General features: G+C 44.3%; 1 protein-coding gene across 3 annotated transcripts in view; it reads right to left on the bottom strand.

Moving 5' to 3' along the window:
* ADGRL1 (adhesion G protein-coupled receptor L1) overlaps positions 1 to 25,957 on the bottom strand; it is a 486,786-nt gene that overhangs the window by 364,081 nt on the left and 96,748 nt on the right. Inside the window, exon 1 of one of the 3 annotated variants that reach the window (XM_063931700.1) lies at positions 1,500 to 1,577. The exons of the other annotated variants lie outside the window; for them this stretch is intronic. The gene's annotated coding sequence lies outside the window, so the exon portion shown is untranslated. Of the gene's footprint in view, positions 1 to 1,499; positions 1,578 to 25,957 lie in introns of those variants that run through there. 3 annotated transcript variants of the gene reach the window in all.

Genomic DNA, 25,957 nt, shown 5'->3' on the forward strand with positions numbered 1-25,957 from the left:
CGGATGAATGGATGGATCAACAATGCAAGCTGTGGCGCTAACGGCCATGTAATGGAGTCAGGTTACTGGAAGCTATGTGGATTGGAAGCAAACTGAGATTTGCTGCACTGGGATGGGGGAGGGGACAATAAAGATGAGCACTGACCAAAAGCCGACAATTGATTTAAGAGGGCCTGATTCTGAGTCACATGCAAAAGAGCACGCAGCAGCATCTATTGGCGGTCGTCCGTCTGCAAGTTTATGAAACAGGGCCTACACACTCCTTCTTTTATGTACATCCATGCTGCTGACTGTGCAAGGACTGAGATGCCTAACTTAGTGCTCATGCACGCTGTAATACCAATCAGTGCGTACTTATATATCACCATCAACTGCACCACCAAAAACTGCTCTGGCCCTGGCATGTGCAATTTCTCCATCTGACTAAAGTAGCACGGGCATAGGAGCCCATAATCATATGGAGAACTACAGGAGCCTGCACTGACACTCCCGTGACACTCCCATAGAATGCCCACTGAACGGCCCATACTTGCATTCAGTACTAGTCATCCCCCAGTCACCGGCCAGGAACCCCCATCACTTTTCCTCCACCTTTCTGATACCGTCTGTCCCAATTCGCAGCAGCACCTTCGGGCATACACTCTGTGTGATGCGTTTTTATGCATGCATAGTTGCAAGTTATCGCTCGCTACATGAACACTGGCACTGCGTGTGGACTGCATGTGGACTGCGAGCCGACTGCGTGTGACTCAGTGGGGATAGAGTCATGTAACCATTTAGTTGCATTTCACCCAATGATGCAGGAAGTGTTTTCCACGGACTGGTCAGACATAACGGCACAAATGGTTTCAGATGACCCTACTCTCCCTATTTATCCTTAGTCCCCTGATCGCGGCAATAAGGACATTTTTATTTATTTTGTAAAAAAGTTACCATTGCAGCAATTTAACAATAAATTTGCCAGGCAGTTGAGCTGATACTGGCCTGGAGTGATAAGGGTTACCTTCCGGCTCTGCCAGTCCAGTTTTTGCAGGGGGCGCATACGTGAGGGGGAACAGAATGCTTAGATTTGTGTCAGTCTTATTTGTTGCCGTAACGGTGCTGGCACCAATAAATAATCCCCTATTTGTAAAGGGGCCACATGGGAGCATAGCTGGGAGAGAGCTCCCAGGGGAAACAGTCATCCACTCACAAATGGCTGTGTCTGTGACAGGGCAGTGCTGAGCATCAGTGACATAAATACCCAATAGGTGTCACTAGGCTCCTGACCTACATCTCTCATGGCCTCTTACTGCCGCAAGCCATTCACATCCCCCCATACGCCTCACCTGCTCCTCCCTAATCTGCCCCCTCTCTAGCTCAGTGGTTCTCAAATGTATTTTCTGCCGAGACTGGAGAGTGACATCGGCACATGACACAAAACTGTAAATATATAAAAATAAATTAACCTAATTGCACTCATTATTGCACACAGTCCCAGCTAGCAGTTCTTCACTTACCAAACCCCTGTTTTCTAGCCTGTTCTCTGACCATTGCAGAAGGACACCTTTCCTCTTCATTTCCTCTCAGCCTCCCATCCTACTGAGGGGTCTATTCATGAAGCAGTGAAAAGTGTGAGGAAGTAAGCCAGTGTAGAAGTTGCCCATAGCAACCAATCAGCATTGACGTAACATTTAAAATTTGCATACTATAAAATTATACCGAGCAGCTGATTGGTCGCCATGGGCAACTTCTCCACTGTTTTCACAGCTGAACATGACCCTCATGAACAGACCCCTGAGTCTGCGGCTGCCTGCTCCAGGCTCCTCTCTTGCGCTGCAGGAAGCCAGGAAGCAGATGGGACTTTGTTTTGACAAGTTCACAAGTATCCAATGGAGAGCAGGAAAACACACACTCCTCCCCTTGCTCTGCTGATTGGCCGGAGTGTACCCTGCGGGACCTGGCTTGTTGGTTTTTTTTGCCATCCTACTATCAATGTGCATGACACAACAGGACCAACTTGTGACACACAAAGGTGTGGAGACACTCAGGTGGGAACAGCTGCTTTAGCACCTGCTGTTTCCTTGCAATCTGGGCAACAAGCCTGTCTCAGAGTAAAGAAATGTTTACAACTGTGAAATGTTTAAATTATCAGTGTATAATGAGGACCAGGCTCTTATTTGATGTGAGAAGTAATATACCTTAGCTGACATTTCAGGCTGATTTCCATGGACATGTTGCTGCTAGAGAGATGCATACAGTCTATGCGTTCTCACTATCCTCCAAACACATACAGGTAGCGTTGCCGCTGCTGAAAGGGAGGGGGAAGGGGGGGGGGGGCATTTGTCCCCCTCAGCAGCATGGCAAAAGGGACAATGCTCCTCTCATCAACAAGCGACCTGGGGGTGAGATGTATGAAGCACTGAAAAGAGTGGAGAAATGAGCCAGTGGAGAGGTTGTTCCATAGCAACCAATCAGCTTAGAGATAACATTTAAAAAGTACATTCTATAAAATTATAAATTGCAGTTGATTGGTTGCCATTGGCAACTTCTCCACTGGCTCATTTCTCTTTTCACTGCTTCATGCATCTCCCCCTGTTCACTGGGAATTGTCACAGGTGCAGCACGTGCAAGTCTGGAGCAACAATATGTACTGTGTCTGCTATTGAGGTGAGGGGGTATCTGTTTACAGCACTGACCCTCCACTGGGATTGCCTATAGGTTTATATACAGCTATGTAATAATAATATATCACTTGTGACAGTTCTGGGGTAATTAGCTTGGTAGAGGGTTTAGTGCTGCAGCGTTTCGGGTGCTTTAAACAGGGTCACACGCAGATTTTCAGGAAAATTAGACAAATGGAGCTTTACTTTCAGCAACCAGCATTACATGAAGAAAGAAAAAAACAACAACAAACAACCTAGTCCTCACTTATGGCCCTAGCTTACTGCTTGACCCCTCTCTATAATGGACAGTTATGCTGGCCATACACTTGTAACATATATAGTAACATAGTATCTAAGGTTGAAAAAAAACAATTGTCCATCGAGTTCAACCTATTTGTGGTCTCCTATGAAGTATTATTTTGTATTGGCATCGCGTTGGGTGCGATGCCCAGCTACGCGACATCGCGGGGCATCGCACCAGCAGTTCAGGTGCGATGAAATCGCACCTGAACTGCCAAAGTGATTACCATGCGATCATGCAATAGATCGCATGGTAATCACGTGATGGGCACGTCACCGCGGGTGCCCATCGCACATCGCAGTGCGATATATCTCATGTGGGATTAAAACCACATGCGATCGCACTGTGATGCGAGAAATATTAAGTGCAGTACATAATATCTTGAGACGCGATATTCGACTGATGTGCCCGAGCATCGCGTCTCGAGGTACCTAAAATGTGCATACAATCCTTCGATTTCTCTCACAGATGTGGTCGAAATCGAAGGATAGCACCGATTATCTCATAAGTGTATGGGCACCATTAAAGGTGTGTACACACGGTGAGATAAATCTGTAAGATTTAGATTTTGACTATATAGTCAAGTACCCATGCAAGTACAGGGAGAATATACAAACTCCACACAGTTAGGGCTATGGTGGGAATCGAACCCATGACCTCAGTGCTGTGAGGCAATAATGCTAACCATTACACCATCCGTAGGTGCCGGTATTGTGACCAGCGGTCTCCTGACTGCCGCTCAGGGCAGCCATCGGGGGGGACTATGGGGACTGGGGTCCCGGGCCCATACAAGAGGGGGGCCCACCCCTGGCTCCTACCGCCAATACCTGTAGAGCTGCACCAGTCTGTGAATCAACATCAGGCTGATGCGCAGGGAGGACTCCTTAAAACAATCTTTATTTGAGCATCAGCTCTCTGTAAACAGTTCCTGAAGGTCCGCAGTACTCCACCTATGTGTAATGTCACAATGTATGACATCACATACAGTAGCGCACGCAGGGGGGGTTTCTGAGTACCCAGAAACCCCCCCTGATGCACCAAACTTTTCTTCTTCTTTTTTTTTTTTTTCCCCAGAGACAGAGACAACCTTGTCTCCGTCTCTGAAGCAGCCGCCGGGCACCAGGCAGAGGAGATCAGGACGCTGCCGGTCTCTCACTGCCAGGTCAGCTCTCAGCGCTTCCGCGTCAGGTGGCTTTCATATACCTGATACGGAGCGCTGACAGCTGTACCTGCTGCGGGAGGCCGGGAAGCGTGGCGCAATCACAGAGGGACTCCATAGGATTTGTGCAGCCCAGCTTCCCGGCAGGGCTACGAAAGAGGTCCGCAGCTACTATGGCAGCTTAGCCCCCACAACGGACAAATGGTGTGTGTAAGTATGCTGTGTGCCCTCTGCAAGTGTAATATTTGTGTTTGCTGTGTGTGTATATAACTATGCTATGTGTAATGCACTGTATGCTATGTATGTATATGTGTGTATGTATGTGAGCGTAACTATGTTATGTGCATGTATGCTATGTGTGTGTATACTGTATGTATGCCCTGTGGGTGTTTTTAAATATTATGTGTATGTCTGTATGTATGCTGTGTGCATTAATGCAAGTATGCTGTGTGTGCTGTATGGATGTGTGCGTCACATGTATTAAAAAAAATTGTTCTATGCCACTCTGCACTCTTATAAATTCAAATGATAACTATTGCCAGGTGCCCTCTATAATAAAAGTGATGCACATGTTCCAAAATTTCGGCACTCACAGACCACACAAGAAACACAGATAGCTGCTTTGCATCTAGGTTTCAGTTTAATCAACCATAGTCAAGAATACAGATATAGGGGGTAATTCTGAGTTGATCGCAGCAGGAACTTTGTTAGCAATTGGGCAAAACCATGGGGGTCATTCCGAGTTGTTCGTTCGTTATATTTTTCTCGCAACGGAGCCATTAGTCGCTAATGCGCATGCGCAATGTTCGCACTGCGACTGCGCCAAGTAAATTTGCTATGCAGTTAGGTATTTTACTCACGGCATTAGGAGGTTTTTTCTTCGTTCTGGTGATCGTAATGTGATTGACAGGAAGTGGGTGTTTCTGGGCGGAAACTGGCCGTTTTATGGGTGTGTGCGAAAAAACGCTACCGTTTCTGGGAAAAACGCGGGAGTGGCTGGAGAAACGGAGGAGTGTCTGGGCGAACGCTGGGCGTGTTTGTGACGTCAAACCAGGAACGACAAGCACTGAACTGATCGCAGATGCCGAGTAAGTCTGGAGCTACTCAGAAACTGCTAAGAAGTGTCTATTCGCAATTTTGCTAATCTTTCGTTCGCAATTTTGATAAGCTAAGATTCACTCCCAGTAGGCGGCGGCTTAGCGTGTGCAAAGCTGCTAAAAGCAGCTTGCGAGCGAACAACTCGGAATGAGGGCCCATGTGCACTGCAGGGGAGGCAGATATAACATTTGCAGAGAGAGTTAAGGGGGGTACTCACGGAGCGATATTCTAAGCAATCTGACTAGATTGCTTAGAATATCAGCATGATCGCTCCGTGTGTAGCCCCCTCAGCGATGCGCAGCCCCGCACATCGCTATCACTATCGCTGCTGCTAGATTGGCCTGCATGCAGGCCAATCTAGCGGGTCGCTCACTTCACCCGCTGGGTGAAGTGAGCGGCCCCCCCGTCTCCCCCCGCACGCTCAGCACAGATCGCGCTGTGCTGAGCGGCAGGAGAGATGTGTGCTGAGCGGTTCGCTCAGCACACATCTCTCCTTAATCGGCCCGTGGGTACTGGGCTTCAGATTTGGGTGTGGTATGTTCAATCTGCAATCTAAATTGCAGTGTAAAAATGATGCAGCCAGTATTTACCCTGCACAGAAACAAAATAACCCACCCAAATCTAACTCTCTCTGCACATGTTATATCTGCCCCCCCTGCAGTGCACATGGTTTTGCCCAATTGCTAAAAAATGTCCTGCTGCGATCAACTTGGAATTACCCCCATAATACATTGCTTAATACAATGCAATAGTACAGATATAAGACAGAAGCAAAGCAGCTACCTGTGATTCTTTTGTGGGCTGTGAGAGCCGCCAGTTTGGAACATATATAGAACCCCCCCCCCCATGAAAATCCTGCATTTGCCCCTGACATAGGGGTGGAGCAGTACGGCAGAATCTTTTTGGGAGGGAGTGGCCCTGTCTATTTTGTCAGTCCCGGGCCCCACAATTTCTAATGGCAGCCCTGCCGCCGCTCACATAACTACAGTGCATCCCAATACAGTATGTCCATTATTAGCAGGTATCTGTACACAGCATCATCATTTCGAGGCTTATTATTAAATATACAAATAAGCCCTACTGTATATCCATGGAAAAGGGGTGTCTATGCCACATCCGCTTTCACTGTAACCTTATCTCAGGACAGCAATAACAGAAGATAATTAAAGAAAAATTATCTATTACTTAAATCAAGTGTGTTTCCCCATGGGGAACATTTCAGAATAAGTACTATTAAATATTTTTTTTAGATACTTTTGAGACTTTTTTTCCCAATGTTGTTTTCTTCTGTAAGTAATGACTGAAAACCAATCCTGTCCTTTCAGTTTAACAGTGCATCCTTGAGTCTGCGAGCCGGGTCACACATGGAAAATACACCCACAGACTGGACCAGCGAACTGGTAAGTGACGTCTTATACATCATGCAATAACATATTTTTGCATAGATCGAAAAGCTGTAGTTCAGAGTTATCATTACCAGCGTATAAAGATACTCAGCATCATTATACAGTGCAGCGTGACCATTATCAGTTTATAAAGATACTCAGCATAATTATGTAGTGCAGCATGACCATTATCAGTGTATAAAGATACTCAGCATCATTATATAGTGCAGCATGACCATTATCAGTGTATAAAGATACTCAGCATCATTGTATAGTGCAGCGTGACCATTATCAGTGTACAAAGATACTCAGCATTATGATACAGTGCAATGTGACCATTATCAGTGTATAAAGATACTCACCATCATTATACAGTGCAGCGTGACCATTATCAGTGTATAGAGATACTCAGCATCATTATACAGTGCAGTGTGATCATTATCAGTGTATAGAGATACTCAGCATCATTATACAGTGCAGTGTGATCAATATCAGTGTATAGAGATACTCAGCATCATTATACAGTACAGTGTGATCATTATCAGTGTATAGAGATACTCAGCATCATTATACAGTGCAGCGTGATCATTATCAGTGTATAGAGATACTCAGCCTCATTATATAGTGCAGCGCAATCATTATCAGTGTAGATACTCAGCATCATTATACAGTGCAGTGTGATCATTATCAGTGTATAGAGATACTCAGCATCATTATACAGTGCAGTGTGATCATTATCAGTGTATAGAGATACTCAGCATCATTATACAGTGCAGCGTGATCATTATCAGTGTATAGAGATACTCAGCATCATTATATAGTGCAGCGTGATCATTATCAGTGTATAGAGATACTCAGCATCATTATATAGTGCAGCGTGATCATTATCAGTGTATAGAGATACTCAGCCTCATTATATAGTGCAGCGCAATCATTATCAGTGTAGATACTCAGCATCATTATACAGTGCAGTGTGATCATTATCAGTGTATAGAGATACTCAGCATCATTATACAGTGCAGTGTGATCATTATCAGTGTATAGAGATACTCAGCATCATTATATAGTGCAGCGTGATCATTATCAGTGTATAGCGATACTCAGCATCATTATACAGTGCAGCGTGATCATTATCAGTGTATAGAGATACTCAGCCTCATTATATAGTGCAGCGCAATCATTATCAGTGTAGATACTCAGCATCATTATACAGTGCAGTGTGATCATTATCAGTGTATAGAGATACTCAGCATCATTATACAGTGCAGTGTGATCATTATCAGTGTATAGAGATACTCAGCATCATTATATAGTGCAGTGTGATCAATATCAGTGTATAGAGATACTCAGCATCATTATACAGTGCAGTGTGATCAATATCAGTGTATAGAGATACTCAGCATCATTATACAGTGCAGTGTGATCAATATCAGTGTATAGAGATACTCAGCATCATTATACAGTGCAGTGTGATCAATATCAGTGTATAGAGATACTCAGCATCATTATACAGTGCAGTGTGATCATTATCAGTGTATAGAGATACTCAGCATCATTATACAGTGCAGTGTGATCAATATCAGTGTATAGAGATACTTAGCATCATTATACAGTGCAGTGTGATCATTACCAGTGTATGGAGATACTCAGCATCATTATATAGTGCAGTGTGATCAATATCAGTGTACAGAGATACTCAGCATCATTATACAGTGCAGCGTGATCATTATCAGTGTATAGAGATACTCAGCATCATTATATCGTGCAGCGTGATCATTATCAGTGTATAAAGATACTCAGCATCATTATATTGTGCAGTGTGATCATTATCAGTGTATAGAGATACTCAGCATCATTATACAGTGCAGTGTGATCATTATCAGTGTATAGAGATACTCAACATCATTATACAGTGCAGTGTGATCATTATCAGTGTATGGAGATACTCAGCATCATTATACAGTGCAGTGTGATCATTATCAGTGTATAGAGCTACTCAGCATCATTATACAGTGCAGTGTGACCATTATCAGTGTATAGAGATACTCAGCATCATTATACAGTGCAGTGTGATCATTATCAGTGTATAGAGATACTCAGCATCATTATACAGTGCAGTGTGACCATTATCAGTGTATAGAGATACTCAGCATCATTATACAGTGCAGTGTGATCATTATCAGTGTATAGAGATACTCAGCATCATTATACAGTGCAGCGTGATCATTATCAGTGTATAGAGATACTCAGCAATATTATACAGTGCAGTGTGATCATTATCAGTGTATAGAGATACTTAGCATCATTATACAGTGCAGTGTGATCATTACCAGTGTATGGAGATACTCAGCATCATTATATAGTGCAGTGTGATCAATATCAGTGTATAGAGATACTCAGCATCATTATATAGTGCAGCGTGATCATTATCAGTGTATAGAGATACTCAGCATCATTATACAGTGCAGCGTGATCATTATCAGTGTATAGATACTCAGCATCATTATACAGTGCAGTGTGATCATTATTAGTGTATAGAGATACTCAGCATCATTATACAGTGCAGTGTGATCAATATCAGTGTATAGAGATACTCAGCATCATTATACAGTGCAGTGTGATCATTATTAGTGTATAGAGATACTCAGCATCATTATACAGTGCAGCGTGATCATTATCAGTGTATAGAGATACTCAGCATCATTATACAGTGCAGTGTGATCAATATCAGTGTATAGAGATACTCAGCATCATTATACAGTGCAGTGTGATCATTATTAGTGTATAGAGATACTCAGCATCATTATACAGTGCAGCGTGATCATTATCAGTGTATAGAGATACTCAGCATCATTATATAGTGCAGCGTGATCATTATCAGTGTATAGAGATACTCAGCCTCATTATATAGTGCAGCGTAATCATTATCAGTGTATAGAGATACTCAGCATCATTATACAGTGCAGTGTGATCATTATCAGTGTATAGAGATACTCAGCATCATTATACAGTGCAGCGTGATCATTATCAGTGTATAGAGATACTCAGCATCATTATATAGTGCAGCGTGATCATTATCAGTGTATAGAGATACTCAGCATCATTATATAGTGCAGTGTGATCATTATCAGTGTATAGAGATACTCAGCATCATTATACAGTGCAGTGTGATCATTATTAGTGTATAGAGATACTCAGCATCATTATACAGTGCAGCGTGATCATTATCAGTGTATAGAGATACTCAGCATCATTATACAGTGCAGCGTGATCATTATCAGTGTATAGAGATACTCAGCATCATTATATCGTGCAGCGTGATCATTATCAGTGTATAAAGATACTCAGCATCATTATATAGTGCAGTGTGATCATTATCAGTGTATAGAGATACTCAGCATCATTATACAGTGCAGTGTGATCAATATCAGTGTATAGAGATACTCAGCATCATTATATAGTGCAGCGTGATCATTATCAGTGTATAGAGATACTCAGCATCATTATACAGTGCAGCGTGATCATTATCAGTGTATAGAGATACTCAGCATCATTATACAGTGCAGTGTGATCATTATCAGTGTATAGAGATACTCAGCATCATTATACAGTGCAGTGTGATCATTATCAGCGTATGGAGATACTCAGCATCATTATACAGTGCAGCGTAATCATTATCAGTGTATAGAGATACTCAGCCTCATTATATAGTGCAGTGTGATCATTATCAGTGTATGGAGATACTCAGCATCATTATACAGTGCAGTGTGATCATTATCAGTGTATAGAGATACTCAGCATCATTATACAGTGCAGTGTGATCATTATCAGTGTATGGAGATACTCAGCATCATTATACAGTGCAGTGTGATCATTATCAGTGTATAGAGATACTTAGCATCATTATACAGTGCAATGTTATCATTATCAGTGTATAGAGATACTCAGCATCATTATATAGTGCAGCGTGATCATTATCAGTGTATAGAGATACTCAGCATCATTATACAGTGCAGTGTGATCATTATCAGTGTATAGAGATACTCTGCATCATTATACAGTGCAGTGTGATCATTATCAGTGTATAGAGATACTCAGCATCATTATATAGTGCAGCGTGATCATTATCAGTGTATAGAGATACTCAGCATCATTATACAGTGCAGCGTGATCATTATCAGTGTATAGAGATACTCAGCATCATTATACAGTGCAGTGTGATCATTATCAGTGTATAGAGATACTCAGCATCATTATACAGTGCAGCGTGATCATTATCAGTGTATAGAGATACTCAGCATCATTATACAGTGCAGTGTGATCATTATCAGTGTATAGAGATACTCAGCATCATTATACAGTGCAGTGTGATCATTATTAGTGTATAGAGATACTCAGCATCATTATATAGTGCAGCGTGATCATTATCAGTGTATAGAGATACTCAGCATCATTATACAGTGCAGTGTGATCATTATTAGTGTATAGAGATACTCAGCATCATTATACAGTGCAGCGTGATCAATATCAGTGTATAGAGATACTCAGCATCATTATACAGTGCAGTGTGATCATTATTAGTGTATAGAGATACTCAGCATCATTATACAGTGCAGCGTGATCATTATCAGTGTATAGAGATACTCAGCATCATTATACAGTGCAGCGTGATCATTATCAGTGTATAGAGATACTCAGCATCATTATACAGTGCAGTGTGATCATTATTAGTGTATAGAGATACTCAGCATCATTATACAGTGCAGCGTGATCATTACCAGTGTATAGAGATACTCAGCATCATTATATAGTGCAGCGTGATCATTATCAGTGTATGGAGATACTCAGCATCATTATATAGTGCAGTGTTATCAATATCAGTGTATAGAGATACTCAGCATCATTATACAGTGCAGCGTGATCATTATCAGTGTATGGAGATACTCAGCATCATTATATAGTGCAGTGTTATCAATATCAGTGTATAGAGATACTCAGCATCATTATACAGTGCAGTGTGATCATTATCAGTGTATGGAGATACTCAGCATCATTATACAGTGCAGTGTGATCATTATCAGTGTATAGAGATACTCAGCATCATTATATAGTGCAGTTATCAATATCAGTGTATAGAGATACTCAGCATCATTATACAGTGCAGTGTGATCATTATCAGTGTATAGAGATACTCAGCATCATTATACAGTGCAGTGTGATCATTATCAGCGTATAGAGATACTCGGCATCATTATACAGTGCAGCCTGATCATTATCCGTGTATAGAGATACTCAGCATCATTATACAGTGCAGTGTGATCATTATCAGCGTATAGAGATACTCAGCATCATTATACAGTGCAGCGTGATCATTATCAGTGTATAGAGATACTCAGCATCATTATACAGTGCAGTGTGATCATTATCAGTGTATGGAGATACTCAGCATCATTATACAGTGCAGCGTGATCATTATTAGTGTATGGAGATACTCAGCATCATTATATAGTGCAGTGTGATCATTATCAGTGTATAGAGATACTCAGCATCATTATACAGTGCAGTGTGATCATTATCAGTGTATAGAGATACTCAGCATCATTATACAGTGCAGCGTGATCATTATCAGTGTAAAGAGATACTCAGCATCATTATATAGTGCAGCGTAATCATTATCAGTGTATAGAGATACTCAGTACCATTATACAGTGCAGTGTGATCATTATCAGTGTACAGGGGTGTAGTATGGTATGCCGGCGGCCGGGCTCCCGGCAATAAGCATACCGGCGCCGGAAGCCCGACTGCCGGCATACCGTCAGCGCGGCGAGCACAAATGAGCCCCGTGTGGGCTCGCTGCGCTCGCCATGCTGCGGGCACGGTGGCACGGTACGCTATTTATTCTCCCTCCAGGGGGGTCGTGGACCCCTACGAGGGAGAAAAAGTGTCGTATGCCAGCTGTTGGTATGCCAGCTGTCGGGATACCGGCACCGGTATACTGTGCGCCGGGATCCCGACAGTCGGCAACCTGACGACCACCCGTGTACAGAGATACTCTGCATCATTATGCAGTGCAGCGTGATCATTATCAGTGTATAGAGATACTCAGCATCATTATACAGTGCAGCCTGATCATTATCCGTGTATAGAGATACTCAGCATCATTATACAGTGCAGCGTGATCATTATCAGTGTATAGAGATACTCTGCATCATTATACAGTGCAGTGTGATCATTATCAGTGTATAGAGATACTCAGCATCATTATACAGTGCAGTGTGATCATTATCAGTGTATAGAGATACTCAGCATCATTATACAGTGCAGCGTGATCATTATCAGTGTATACAGATACTCTGCATCATTATACAGTGCAGCCTGATCATTATCCGTGTATAGAGATACTCAGCATCATTATACAGTGCAGCGTGATCATTATCAGTGTATAGAGATACTCAGCATCATTATACAGTGCAGCGTGATCATTATCAGTGTATACAGATACTCTGCATCATTATACAGTGCAGCGCGATCATTATCAGTATAGAGATACACAAGATCATTATAAAACAGGGAAATGCAGTCAGGGGAGGCAATGCCTCACCTGTCATACTGCCTGTAATTCTCTAGAGTTTTGGCTATAGAAACTAATATAATAATGCAAAGAAGATAATTATAACGTACAAGCATCTTCCTTGTATTGCTGTAATCATTTTCTATAGGCAAAACCCTTCAGATTTGCGGGGCTCCCTGCAGGGAAAGACAAGAAATGAGGCAGTAAGAGCAGTGCCTCAGCTTTGTATAGTCAGAACTGCTTGCAGAACTGGGGGCGGGGCTACACAACGGCCTTTAATACAGCAGAGAAAATAGCTATGTGAGACATGCCTCAAGGTGGGGGGCGTGCCTCATGCTCTGATGACCAATCAAAGAAGTCCAGGAAGACACCGGAGCTTGGCAGCACTGAGACTGGAGGCCGAAGGCAGAGATGGCAGCTGTAGGAGAGCAGAGATGGTCCCCGAAGCAGAGAGGAAGGAGAACTACTACACAGACAGAAGTGAGAGCAGTAGTAGTGTGAACAGCTGTCACTGGCCGGGCTCCCTGTACCACTTATTTCTCCTGACAGGTAACAGGCGTACTCCCATCCCAGGACTGGGGGGGGGGGGGGGGGGGGGCTGACATTTGCCCTGCAGGGCTCTCCTATCCCACTTCTCAGGAGAGCATCTGTCCCAGTCTTCTGAGCCAAGGAGTTATTTCTGGGGCTGCAGTCAGTACCTGGAGGGTGTAGGGGAGAAGAGAGCACCAGCAGTGCTGGCAGGAAAGTTGAGAGCTGCACTTTGCCAGCATTTTGTGCTGACACAGGTCCACCAAGGTAGCAGGAATTTACTAAGATCATGTGCTGTGCTGTGCTGTGCACACTGTTATTAGTGGATCCTGGATACACCTTTTTACATAAGAGCTGGGCTAGTGTAATGGGCCCTACTCACTTGTCGACCCACCGCCGAGCTGCCCGACGGATGGCAGGCGACCCAGAGGATGGGGGGAGGCGATGGGGGGAGTGAAGCTTCTTCAGTCCCCCGTCACCCGGCTCCATAGCAGTGCATGCTAATATGGACGAGATTGTCCATATTGGCCTGCATGCATAAGCGACGGGGCACCAACAATGAACGAGCGCGGGGCCGCACATCGTTCATCATTAGTGCCTACACACTGACCGATATGGACGAGTTTTCGTTCATTAATGAACGAGAACGTTCATATCGTTCAGTGTTATCTGCCAGTGTGTAGGGCCCATGAGTTATGTACAGTGTACAGTGATAATGCACATTCTTGCACAGGAAGAATCTAGATTTCTGTGAATGATCTAGCAGCAGCACCATCCAGGACAGAGACCACAGGGACCTGTGACTTGCACAACCAATAACCTGCCTGTTTCTTCACTGCAGGATGCACTAATGGTCTCCAATAAGTGACTAAAATATTTGATATTGTTTGATCATGCCTACAGGATTACCTTTCTCTAGAATGGGTTACAGCAAGAAAACAGGATTTTAATACCTACCAGTAAATCCTTTTCTCCTAGTCCGTAGAGGATGCTGGGGTCCACTTCAGTACCATGGGGTATAGACTGCTCCGCAGGAGCCATGGGCACTCCAAGACTTTTTCAGAGTGTGAACTGGCTCTGCCCTCTATGCCCCTCCTCCAGTTTAGGAACTGTGCCCAGGGAGACGGACAATTCGAGAATAGGATTTACTTTTAAGTTAATGGAGAGATTCATACCAGCTCACACTTCAACCATTCCGCACAACATGGCATTCATCAAACACATGCCAACGAGCATGAACATTACAGCAAACTTGCTGAAACAATTTTAACAAATTAACAACTGCAGGTAAAGTACGCACTGGGCTGGGTGCCCAGCATCCTCTATAGACTAGGAGAAAAGGATTTACCGGTAGGTAATAAAATCCTGTTTTCTCATACGTCCTAGAGGATGCTGAGGTCCACTTCAGTACCATGGGGTTATACCAAAGCTCCAGTACGGGCGGGAGAGTGCGGATGTTCCTGTAGTACCGATTGACCAAATTTCAGGTCATCAACGGCCAAGGTGTCAAACTTGTAAAACTTAGCAAACGTGTTTGTCCCTGACCAAGTAGCAGCTCGGCAAAGCTGTTATGGCGAGACCCCCCGGGCAGCCGCCCAGGATGAGCCCACCTTTCTTGTAGAATGGGCATTCACCGAATTCGGCATCGGCAATCCTGCCGTGGAATGACCGTGCTGAATCGTACCTCTGATCCAACACGCAATCGTCTGCTTAGAAGCAGGACACCCAATCTTGTTGGGAGCATACAGGACAAACGGAGCCTCTGTTTTCCGTATCCTAGCCGTTCTGGCGACATAAATTTTCAAAGCTCTGACCACATCCAGAGACTTCGAACCAGCGAAGGTGTCAGTAGCCACTGGCACCACAATAGGTTGGTTTATATGGAAAGAAGAAACCACCTTTGGAAGAAATTGCTGACGAGTTCTCAGCTCAACTCTATCTTCATGGAATATCAAGTAAGGGCTCTAGTGAGACAAGGCCCCTAACTCAGACACCCTCCTTGCGGATGCCAAGGCCAACAGCATGACCACTTTCCAAGTGAGAAACTTCAACTCCACCTCCTGGAGAGGCTCAAACCAATCTGATTGAAGAAACTGCAACACCACGTTAAGATCCCACGGTGCCGCAGGAGGCACAAATGGAGGTTGGATGTGCAGAACCCCTTTCACAAACGTCTGAACTTCTGGAAGGGAGGCCAATTGTTTCTGAAAGAAAACGGACAAGGCCGAAATCTGGATCTTGATTGAACCCAATCGTAGGCCCGCATCCACACCCGCCTGAAGAAAATGGAGAAAACGTCCTAACTGAAACTCTTCCGTTGGAGCCTTCTTGGTCTCACACCAAGACACATATTTTCTCCAAATACGGTGGTAATGTTTAGACGTTACTCCTTTCCTGGCCTGAATAAGAGTGGGAATAACTTCTTTGGGAATACCCTTTCGGGATAGGATCCGACGCTCAACAGCCGGCATGGCTGTTGAGCCGCGGTAAGTCTTGATACACGAACGGTCCCTGCTGCAGCAGGTCCTCGCGAAGAGGAAGAGGCCAAGGATCTTCCATGAGAAACTACCGAAGATCTGGGTACCAAGCCCTCCTTGGCCAGTCTGGGACAATGAGGATCGCTCGAACCCTTGTTCTTATGATTTTGAGAATTTTTGGTATCAAAGGAAGTGGAGGGAAGACATACACCGACTGAAATACCCACTGGGTCACTAGTGCATCCACTGCTATTGCTTGAGGGTCTCTCGACCTGGAACAATATCTCAGAAGCTTCTTGTTGAGACAAGATGCCATCATGTCTACTTGAGGAACTCCCCAAAGACCTGTCACCTCTGTGAAGACTTCTTGGTGGAGGCCCCACTCTCCTGGATGTAGATCGTGCCTGCTGAGGAAGTCTGCTTCCCAGTTGTCCACTCCCGGAATGAAAATTGCAGACAGAGCTCTTACATGTCTTTCTGCCCAGAGGAGGATCTTTGACACCTCTGCCATAGCCGCTCTGCTTTTCGTTCAGCCCTGACGGTTTATGTACGCTACTGCTGTTACATTGTCTGACTGGATCTGTATGGGTTGATCTTGAAGATGCACCGCTTGTAGAAGGCTGTTGTAAGTGGCTCTCAACTCCAGAACGTTTATGTGAAGACAAGTCTCTTCACTTGACCATCTTCCTTGGAAGCTTTCCCCCTGTGTGACTGCACCCCATCCTCGGAGACTTGCATCCGTGGTTACTAAGACCGAGTCCTGAATCCCGAACCTGCGTCCCTCTAGGAGGTGAGAACTGTGTAGCCACCACATGAGCGAAATTGTGGCTTTGGTTGACAGGATTATCCTCTGATGCATGTGTAGATGGGATCCGAACCACTTGTCCAATAGGTCCCACTGGAATACTCTGGCATGGAATTGGCCAAACTGTATGGCCTCGTAGGCCGCTACCATCTTCCCCAACAACCGAATGCATTGATGAATCAACACCCTTGTTGGTTTCATAATTTGCTTGACCATTCTCTGGATTTCCAGAGCCTTTTCTACTGGAAGAAATACCCTCTGTACTTCTGTGTCCAGTATCATCCCCAGAAAGGACAATCTTGTCGTCGGTTCCAACTGTGACTTTGGAAAATTTATGATCCAACCGTGTTGTTGAAGTACTGTCAGGGAGAATGCAATGCTCTGCACCAACCTTTCCCTGGACCTCGCTTTTATCAGGAGATCGTCCAGGTAAGGAATTATATTGACTCCTTGTTTTCGAAGGAGGACCATCATCTCCGCCATCACCTTGGTGAACACCCTCGGTGCCGTGGAGAGTCCGAACTGCAACGTCTGAAATTAGTAATGACAATCCTGCACTGCAAATCTCAGATAAGCTTGATGTGGAGGGTAGATCGGGACCTGTAAGTAGGCATCCATTATGTCCACCGAGACCATGAAGTCCCTTTCCTCCAGACTGGAAATCACTGCCCTCAGAGATTCCATTTTGAACTTGAACCTTTGCAGGTAGAGATTCAGTGTTTTCAGGTTTAGAATCGGTCTGACCGAGCCGTCCGGCTTCGAAACTACGAAAAGGCTTGAATAAAACCCTTCTCCTGGTTGTGATGAGGGAACCAGGACAATCACTTGATCCTGACATAATTTTTGTATTGCTGCTGATACCACTTCCCTGTCTGGGATAGAAACCGGTAAGGCTGATTTGAAAAATTGTCATGGGGGAATGTCTTGAAACTCTAGCTTGTACCCGTGGGACACAATTTGCAAAACCCACTGATCCAGATTGAACCCAAATCTGACTGAAGAGCTTTAGACGTGCCCCCACCTGAGCGGACTCCCGCAAGGGAGCCCCAGTGTCATGCTGAAGATTTGGCAGAAGAAGAGGTTGATTCTGCTCCGTTGATCCTGTAGACGCTGTGGACTTTTTACCCTTTCCCTTTCCTTTACATGCAAAGAAAGGGGAACCTTTGGCCTTTTTGTACTTATTGGGCCGACGGGACTGCATCTGAGAGTGATGTGTCTTTTTAGCAGGAGCAGTAGGCAAAACTGTTGATTTACCTGCGGTAGCCGCAGGAACTAAGGCATCCAACACGTCTCCAAACAAGGCCTCTCCTTTATACGGGAGAGCCTCCATATTCCTTTTGGAATCTGCGTCAGCATTCCAGTGGGGAATCCACAATGCTCTACGTGCTGAGATCGCCATGGTAGCGGCTCTTGATCCCAAGAGACGCAGCGTCTTTGATATGACCTAGCGTTAGGAGTATCTCGTCTTTATCTATTGTGTCAATGTCTGATAACAAGTTTTCTGACCACTTTTCAATAGCACTACCCACCCACGCACAGGCAATGGTAAGCCTGAGTAGTGTCCCATTGGCCACATAGATAGATTTCTACGTAGTCTCTAACTTGCGGTCTGCCGGCTCCTCCCAGCGCCGGGAGAATCACCTTTTTTGTTAAACGTGACAGAGCACTGTCTAAAATTGGGGGTGACTCCCACCTTTTCCTGTCTTCTGCAGGGAAAGGGTAAGCCGCCTGAATACGTTTTGGAATCTGAAATTTATTTTCAGGATTAGTCCAGACTCCCTCAAAGGGACTGTTTAACTCATGAGATGAAGGGAAAGTTACATTCATTTTCTTTTCTTTATTAAAGTAATCCTCCTCCTGTGGTAAAGGAGGGGCCTCCGTAACTTCTAAGACCTCCTTTATAGCAATAATAAGATTTTACTCACCGGTAATTTTATTTCTCGTAGTCCGTAGTGGATGCTGGGAACTCCGTAAGGACCATGGGGAATAGACGGGCTCCGCAGGAGACTGGGCACTCTAAAGAAAGATTAGGTACTATCTGGTGTGCACTGGCTCCTCCCTCTATGCCCCTCCTCCAGACCTCAGTTAGGGAAACTGTGCCCGGAAGAGCTGACATTACAAGGAAAGGATTTTGGAATCCAGGGTAAGACTCATACCAGCCACACCAATCACACCGTACAACTCGTGATAACCTTACCCAGTTAACAGTATGAACAACAACTGAGCATCACTCAACGGATGGCTCATAACAATAACCCTTTATTAAGCAATAACTATATACACGTATTGCAGAAAGTCCACACTTGGGACGGGCGCCCAGCATCCACTACGGACTACGAGAAATAGAATTACCGGTGAGTAAATTCTTATTTTCTCTAACGTCCTAGTGGATGCTGGGGACTCCGTAAGGACCATGGGGATTATACCAAAGCTCCCAAACGGGCGGGAGAGTGCGGATGACTCTGCAGCACCGAATGAGCAAACACAAGGTCCTCCTCAGCCAGGGTATCAAACTTGTAGAACTTTGCAAAAGTGTTTGAACCCGACCAAGTAGCCGCTCGGCAAAGCTGTAAAGCCGAGACCCCTCGGGCAGCCGCCCAAGAAGAGCCCACCTTCCTTGTGGAATGGGCTTTCACTGATTTTGGATGCGGCAATCCAGCCGCAGAATGAGCCAGCTGAATCGTGCTACAGATCCAGCGAGCAATAGTTTGCTTTGAAGCAGGGCACCCAGCCTATTGGGTGCATACAGAACAAACAGCGAGTCAGTCTTCCTGACTCCAGCCGTTCTGGAAACATATATTTTCAAAGCCCGGACTACGTCCAGCAACTTGGAGTCCTCCAAGTCCCGAGTAGCCGCAGGGACCACAATAGGTTGGTTTAAATGAAACGATGATACCACCTTTGGGAGAAATTGGGGACGAGTCCGCAATTCTGCCCTGTCCATATGGAAGATCAAATAAAGGCTTTTACATGACAAAGCCGCCAATTCTGATACACGCCTCGCCGATGCTAAGGCCAACAGCATGACCACTTTCCACATGAGATACTTTAGTTCCACGGTCTTAAGTGGTTCAAACCAGTGGGATTTCAGGAAATCCAACACAACGTTAAAATCCCAAGGTGCCACTGGTGGCACAAAAGGGGGCTGAATATGCAGCACTCCCTTTACAAACGTCTGAACCTCAGGCAATGAAGCCAGTTCTCTTTGAAAGAAAATGGATAGGGCCGAAATCTGGACCTTTATGGACCCTAATTTCAGGCCCATAGTCACACCTGACTGTAGGAAGTGCAGAAAACGACCCAGCTGGAATTCCTCTGTAGGGGCCATCCTGGCCTCACACCAAGCAACATATCTTCGCCATATACGGTGATAATGCTTAGCTGTTACATCCTTCCTAACCTTCATCAGCGTAGGAATCACTTCATCCGGGATGCCCTTTTCCGTTAGGATCCGGCGTTCAACCGCCATGCCGTCAAACGCAGCCGCGGTAAGTCTTGGAACAGACAGGGCCCCTGTTGCAACAGGTCCTGTCTGAGAGGCAGAGGCCATGGGTCCTCTGTGATCATCTCTTGTAGTTCTGGGTACCAAGTCCTTCTTGGCCAATCCGGAACGATGAGTATTGTTCTCACTCCTCTTTTTCTTACTATTCTCAGTACCTTGGGTATGAAAGGAAGAGGAGGGAACACATATACCGGCTGGAACAACCAGGGTGTCACTAGCGCGTCCACAGCTATCGCCTGAGGGTCCCTTGACCTGGCGCAATATCTTATTAGCTTTTTGTTGAGGAGGGACGCCATCATGTCCACCTGTGGCAGTTCCCATCGATTTGCAATCTGTGTGAAGACTTCTTGATGAAGTCCCCACTCTCCCGGGTGGAGGTCGTGTCTGCTGAGGAAGTCTGCTTCCCAGTTGTCCACTCCCGGAATGAACACTGCTGACAGTGCTTGTACGTGAATCTCCGCCCAACGAAGAATCTTTGTGGCTTCTGCCATCGCCACCCTGCTTCTTGTGCCGCCCTGGCGGTTTACATGGGCGACCGCCGTGATGTTGTCTGACTGAATCAGCACTGGTTGGTCTCGAAGCAGGGGCTCCGCTTGACTCAGGGCGTTGTATATGGCCCTTAGTTCCAGTATATTTATGTGCAGACAAGTCTCCTGACTTGACCACAGCCCTTGGAAGTTTCTTCCCTGAGTGACTGCCCCCCATCCGCGGAGGCTTGCATCCGTGGTCACCAGAACCCAGTCCTGTATGCCGAACCTGCGGCCCTCGAGAAGATGAGCACTCTGCAGCCACCACAGAAGAGACACCCTGGCCCTCGGGGACAGGGTGATCAGCCGATGCATCTGAAGATGCGATCCGGACCACTTGTCCAACAGATCCCACTGAAAGATCCTCGCATGGAACCTGCCGAAGGGAATGGCTTCGTATGAGGCCACCATCTTTCCCAGGACTCGCGTGCAGTGATGCACCGACACCTGTTTTGGTTTTAGGAGGTCCCTGACCAGAGTCACTAACTCCTGGGCCTTCTCCTCCGGGAGAAACACCTTCTTCTGTTCTGTGTCCAGAATCATACCCAGGAAGGGCAGACGCGTCGTAGGAATCAGCTGCGACTTTGGAATATTCAGAATCCAGCCGTGCTGTTGCAACACTTCCTGAGAGTGTGCTACGCTGATCAACAACTGCTCCCTGGACCTCGCCCTTATGAGGAGATCGTCCAAGTACGGGATAACCGTAACTCCTTGCTTCCGAAGGAGTACCATCATTTCGGCCATTACCTTGGTAAATACTCTCGGTGCCGTGGACAGACCAAACGGCAACGTCTGGAATTGGTAATGACAGTCCTGTACCACAAACCTGAGGTACTCCTGGTGAGGTGGATAAATGGGGACATGCAAGTAAGCATCCTTGATGTCCAGAGATACCATAAAATCCCCCTCTTCCAGGCTTGCAATGACCGCTCTGAGTGATTCCATTTTGAACTTGAATTTTTTCATATAAATGTTCAAGGATTTTAAATTCAGAATGGGTCTTACCGAACCGTCCGGTTTCGGTACCACAAATAGTGTGGAATAGTAACCCCTTCCCTGTTGAAGGAGGGGGACCATTATTATCACTTGCTGGAGGTACAGCTTGTGAATTGCCGCCAGGACTACCTCCCTTTCCGTGGGGGAAGCTGGCAAGGCTGATTTTAGGTAACGGTGAGGGGGAGTCACTTCGAACTCCAGCTTGTATCCCTGAGATACAAATTTTATACCCCAAGGATCCACCTGTGAGCGAACCCACTGGTTGCTGAATGTTCGGAGATGCGCCCCCACCGCTCCTGGCTCCGCCTGTGGAGCCCCAGCGTCATGCGGTGGACTTAGTGGAAGCCGGGGAGGACTTTTGTTCCTGGGAACTAGCTGCATGGTGCAGCTTCTTTCCTCTACCCCTGCCTCTGGCAAGAAAGGATGCACCTCTGACCTTCTTGCTTCTCTGAGAACGAAAGGACTGCATTTGATAATACGGTGCTTTCTTAGGCTGTGAGGAAACCTGAGGCAAGAAAGTCGACTTTCCAGCTGTCGCTGTGGACATAAGGTCAGAGAGGCCGTCCCCAAACAATTCCTCACCCTTATAAGGCAAAACCTCCATGTGTTTTTTAGAATCGGCATCCCCTGTCCATTGCCGAGTCCATAAGACCCTCCTGGCAGAAATGGACATTGCATTAATTCTAGAGCCCAGCAGGCAAATGTCCCTCTGGGCATCCCGCATATATAAGACGGCGTCTTTTATATGGCCCAGGGTTAGCAAGACAGTATCCCTGTCCAGGGCATCTATGTCCTCTGACAGAGTATCTGTCCATGCTGCTACAGCGCTACACATCCAGGCTGAAGCAATAGCTGGTCTCAGTAGAGTACCAGAGTGTGTATACACTGACTTCAAGATAGCTTCCTGCTTCCTATCCGCAGGATCCTTTAGGGCGGCCGTATCCTGAGACGGCAGGGCCACCTTCTCAGATAAGCGTGTCAGCGCCTTGTCTACCCTAGGGGAGGATTCCCAACGTAACCTGTCCGTTGGCGGGAAAGGGTACGCCAGCAGTAATTTTTTGGAAATCACCACTTTCTTATAAGGGGAACTCCACGCTTCTTCACATAACTCGTTTAATTCATGTGACGGGGGAAAAGTCACTGCCTGCTTTTTCTCCCCAAACATATACACCCTCTTGAAAGCGCTGACACTCTGTATATATGTAAATATAAAATATATTTATTTAAACTTGAGTGTTTTAGTTCCACACAAGAGAAAACAAGAAAAATAAAATCAGCAATACATTTAAAAATACAATTTATCCCTATAATAAACCATGTATATAACCCTCTTTTCTGGTCCCTAGAGACTGTAGCAACTATTGGTTACTTTAATCTCAACACTGGTGTGTCAATTAAGTCTCTGTGGAACAGAAAAGCTCCTTTTCCCTGCAACACAATATCTTTAATCACTTTGTAACTATTTGTACAGGACAGAAAACACATGTAAGATTTCCAATTATTCCTATTAAAACACCATAGCACTCCTTTTTTATAATAACATTCTAAAGTCCACAATATGAAGATTTCCTTTGCTTGGTAATTAGATTTTGTTTAACGTTCTGACGCCAGATTTTAATCAAGAGTATAACTGCAGTATGTTGGAGTCTTTGATTCAAAGATTAAACAGCGTGCACGCTGCTAGGGTATTCCAACTTTCTCCCAACCCAAGCAAAAGTCAATTGCACATATGATGTTGAAACATGGCCATGTATGGATTAAGCAACAACTTTACCCCTCTTGGTGTCCGTGGAGAATTATCACTGGTCAGTAGAACTCCCGGCTCTGGTAGCTAAATTCCATTTACTTGAGCCAAGTCTGGAGATCCAAAACCAGTTCCACGTGGGTTCACAAGGCTTACAGGGATAACCGTTAAGCGTGTTTGCTGATGCTGCTAAAACGCGTTTCTCCGCCTCACATCACCATCGGCGGCTTCATCAGTTAGTAAATGTCCAAGGTGTCCTGAAGATCTTTTTATTTCAAATTTTCGCGGTGCGCGCATGCGCACACCCGCTGCTTTTCAAACCTCATTCTTATTGTTGTTACCCTCTGTCCGACCTCTATTCATCTGGATAAACGCCAGCACCTGAGTCCGTTTTTTACATACGTTGAATCGCTATTACGCAGCTATATTGAGATCTATAATTTCAGACCTTATTTGCATTTATAACACAGACTCTTCATTATCATCATTAGTCTTTCATAATAAGAACAAGTTAGTATAATCGGAACCACCTCTTATAAATACTTTCATTATTACACTTTCATATATATATATTTTAAAAAACACTCAATTATCAATTAAATACCTGGGTAACATACTATCTATATTACACTAATCCATTCATTACATTTCATCCTATAAATATACCATTAATAAACCCTTATTTATATTAGTACTGTTAATTATTTATTTACTAGTTGGCTAGTCATAATTTATGTTCTTTTATATCTATATTTTTATTTATATTTTTATTTTGAGACACTTCTTTATAATGTTATTTATAACCCCTACACGTATTTTTTTATGTTTATATTGATTAATTTATTTCGTTTAATTATTTTTTGTATATAATCTAATTAATTTAATTAGTTTTGGATGTCACAAATTTATATCTGTGTGCCAATCGATCTCATTCGGCATTTATCCATAGATATCTAGGAGAAAAAGGAGACTCAAACCTACTACTACATACCCCCCAAAATTTTTAACTACTATTTCTCCTTATGGGGAGATATATTTTTACTATAAAGATTCCCCATCATCTTCGGTTTTTTTTCCCTTATCAGATCTTCCATTGCCATGATAGGGATAGAATGATCTTATACTCGAAAATGAGATACTTTAATAACTTACCCTATTTTAACCCCCTATATAGGAAATCCTCAAACCATAATTTTCATCTGTGTACTATAGATCCCACTTGATCCTTGGCCATACGCATTCACTAACAGCGAATACTATATCCAACATATATAAACTCCTTGTTGTTTTTATTTATATTTATGTCTTCATTGTCCCCCATTATTTTATTTTATCTTTTCCAGTGACCACGATAAACGTCTCAAGTCACCGAGATTGTATCTCAAAGAGGACAATGAAAACATAAATATATTATTATCCATATCATTCAAGGGGCTCCTCCTACTGATTATGTTTATCCAAGAATTTTTATCTTACCAATGGATCTTACTTTCATAATGATATCTTATATGTTGTTAAGTTCTACTGTGTCATTAAGTCCATTTGGGAACATAGTGTTTAGCCGAAAGATCCAGAATGCTTCCCGTCGGCATAATTGACCAAACCTATCCCCCCCTCGACTAGTGGATTTTATCTGTTCAATCCCTTTAATTTTAATATCTTTAAATGTAGAATAAGAACAGTGTGCAGTGTGGCTGGAAAGCGGATGTGTTTTAATCCCTTTGTTGATGTTCCTCCAATGTTCCATGAATCTTGTATTTAATGTACGTGTAGTGCGACCTACATATTGCTTTCCACAGCCACACTGCACAATGTATATAACATAAGTGGACCTACAATTAATAAATTGTTTGATTTGAAAGACTTCTCCACTCTGATTAGATATGAAATTTATTTCTTTTTTATTTGTATGTTTACATGTATTACATGCCATTTTTCCACATTTATGAAATCCTGGGGGTCTAACGGGAAGCCAGGTGTTCTCCACTGCAAGTTGTTCTTGCCTACGTTCAAAATGGCTAGAAACCAATTTTGATTTTAGATTTTCAGATCTTCTAAAGATTATTGTGCCATTTAGATCTACCACATCCTTTAAAACTCTATCCATTTTAAGGAGTTCTGAATTTTTCTTAATAATTCGTTTTATTTCATGGGCGCAGCTGTTATACTTTGTCGTGAATAGGGCTGATCTTCCCTCCTCTATACTTGTTATTTCAACA

The sequence above is a fragment of the Pseudophryne corroboree genome, chromosome 6, assembly GCF_028390025.1.
Source record: "Pseudophryne corroboree isolate aPseCor3 chromosome 6, aPseCor3.hap2, whole genome shotgun sequence".
Lineage (NCBI taxonomy): Eukaryota > Metazoa > Chordata > Amphibia > Anura > Myobatrachidae > Pseudophryne > Pseudophryne corroboree.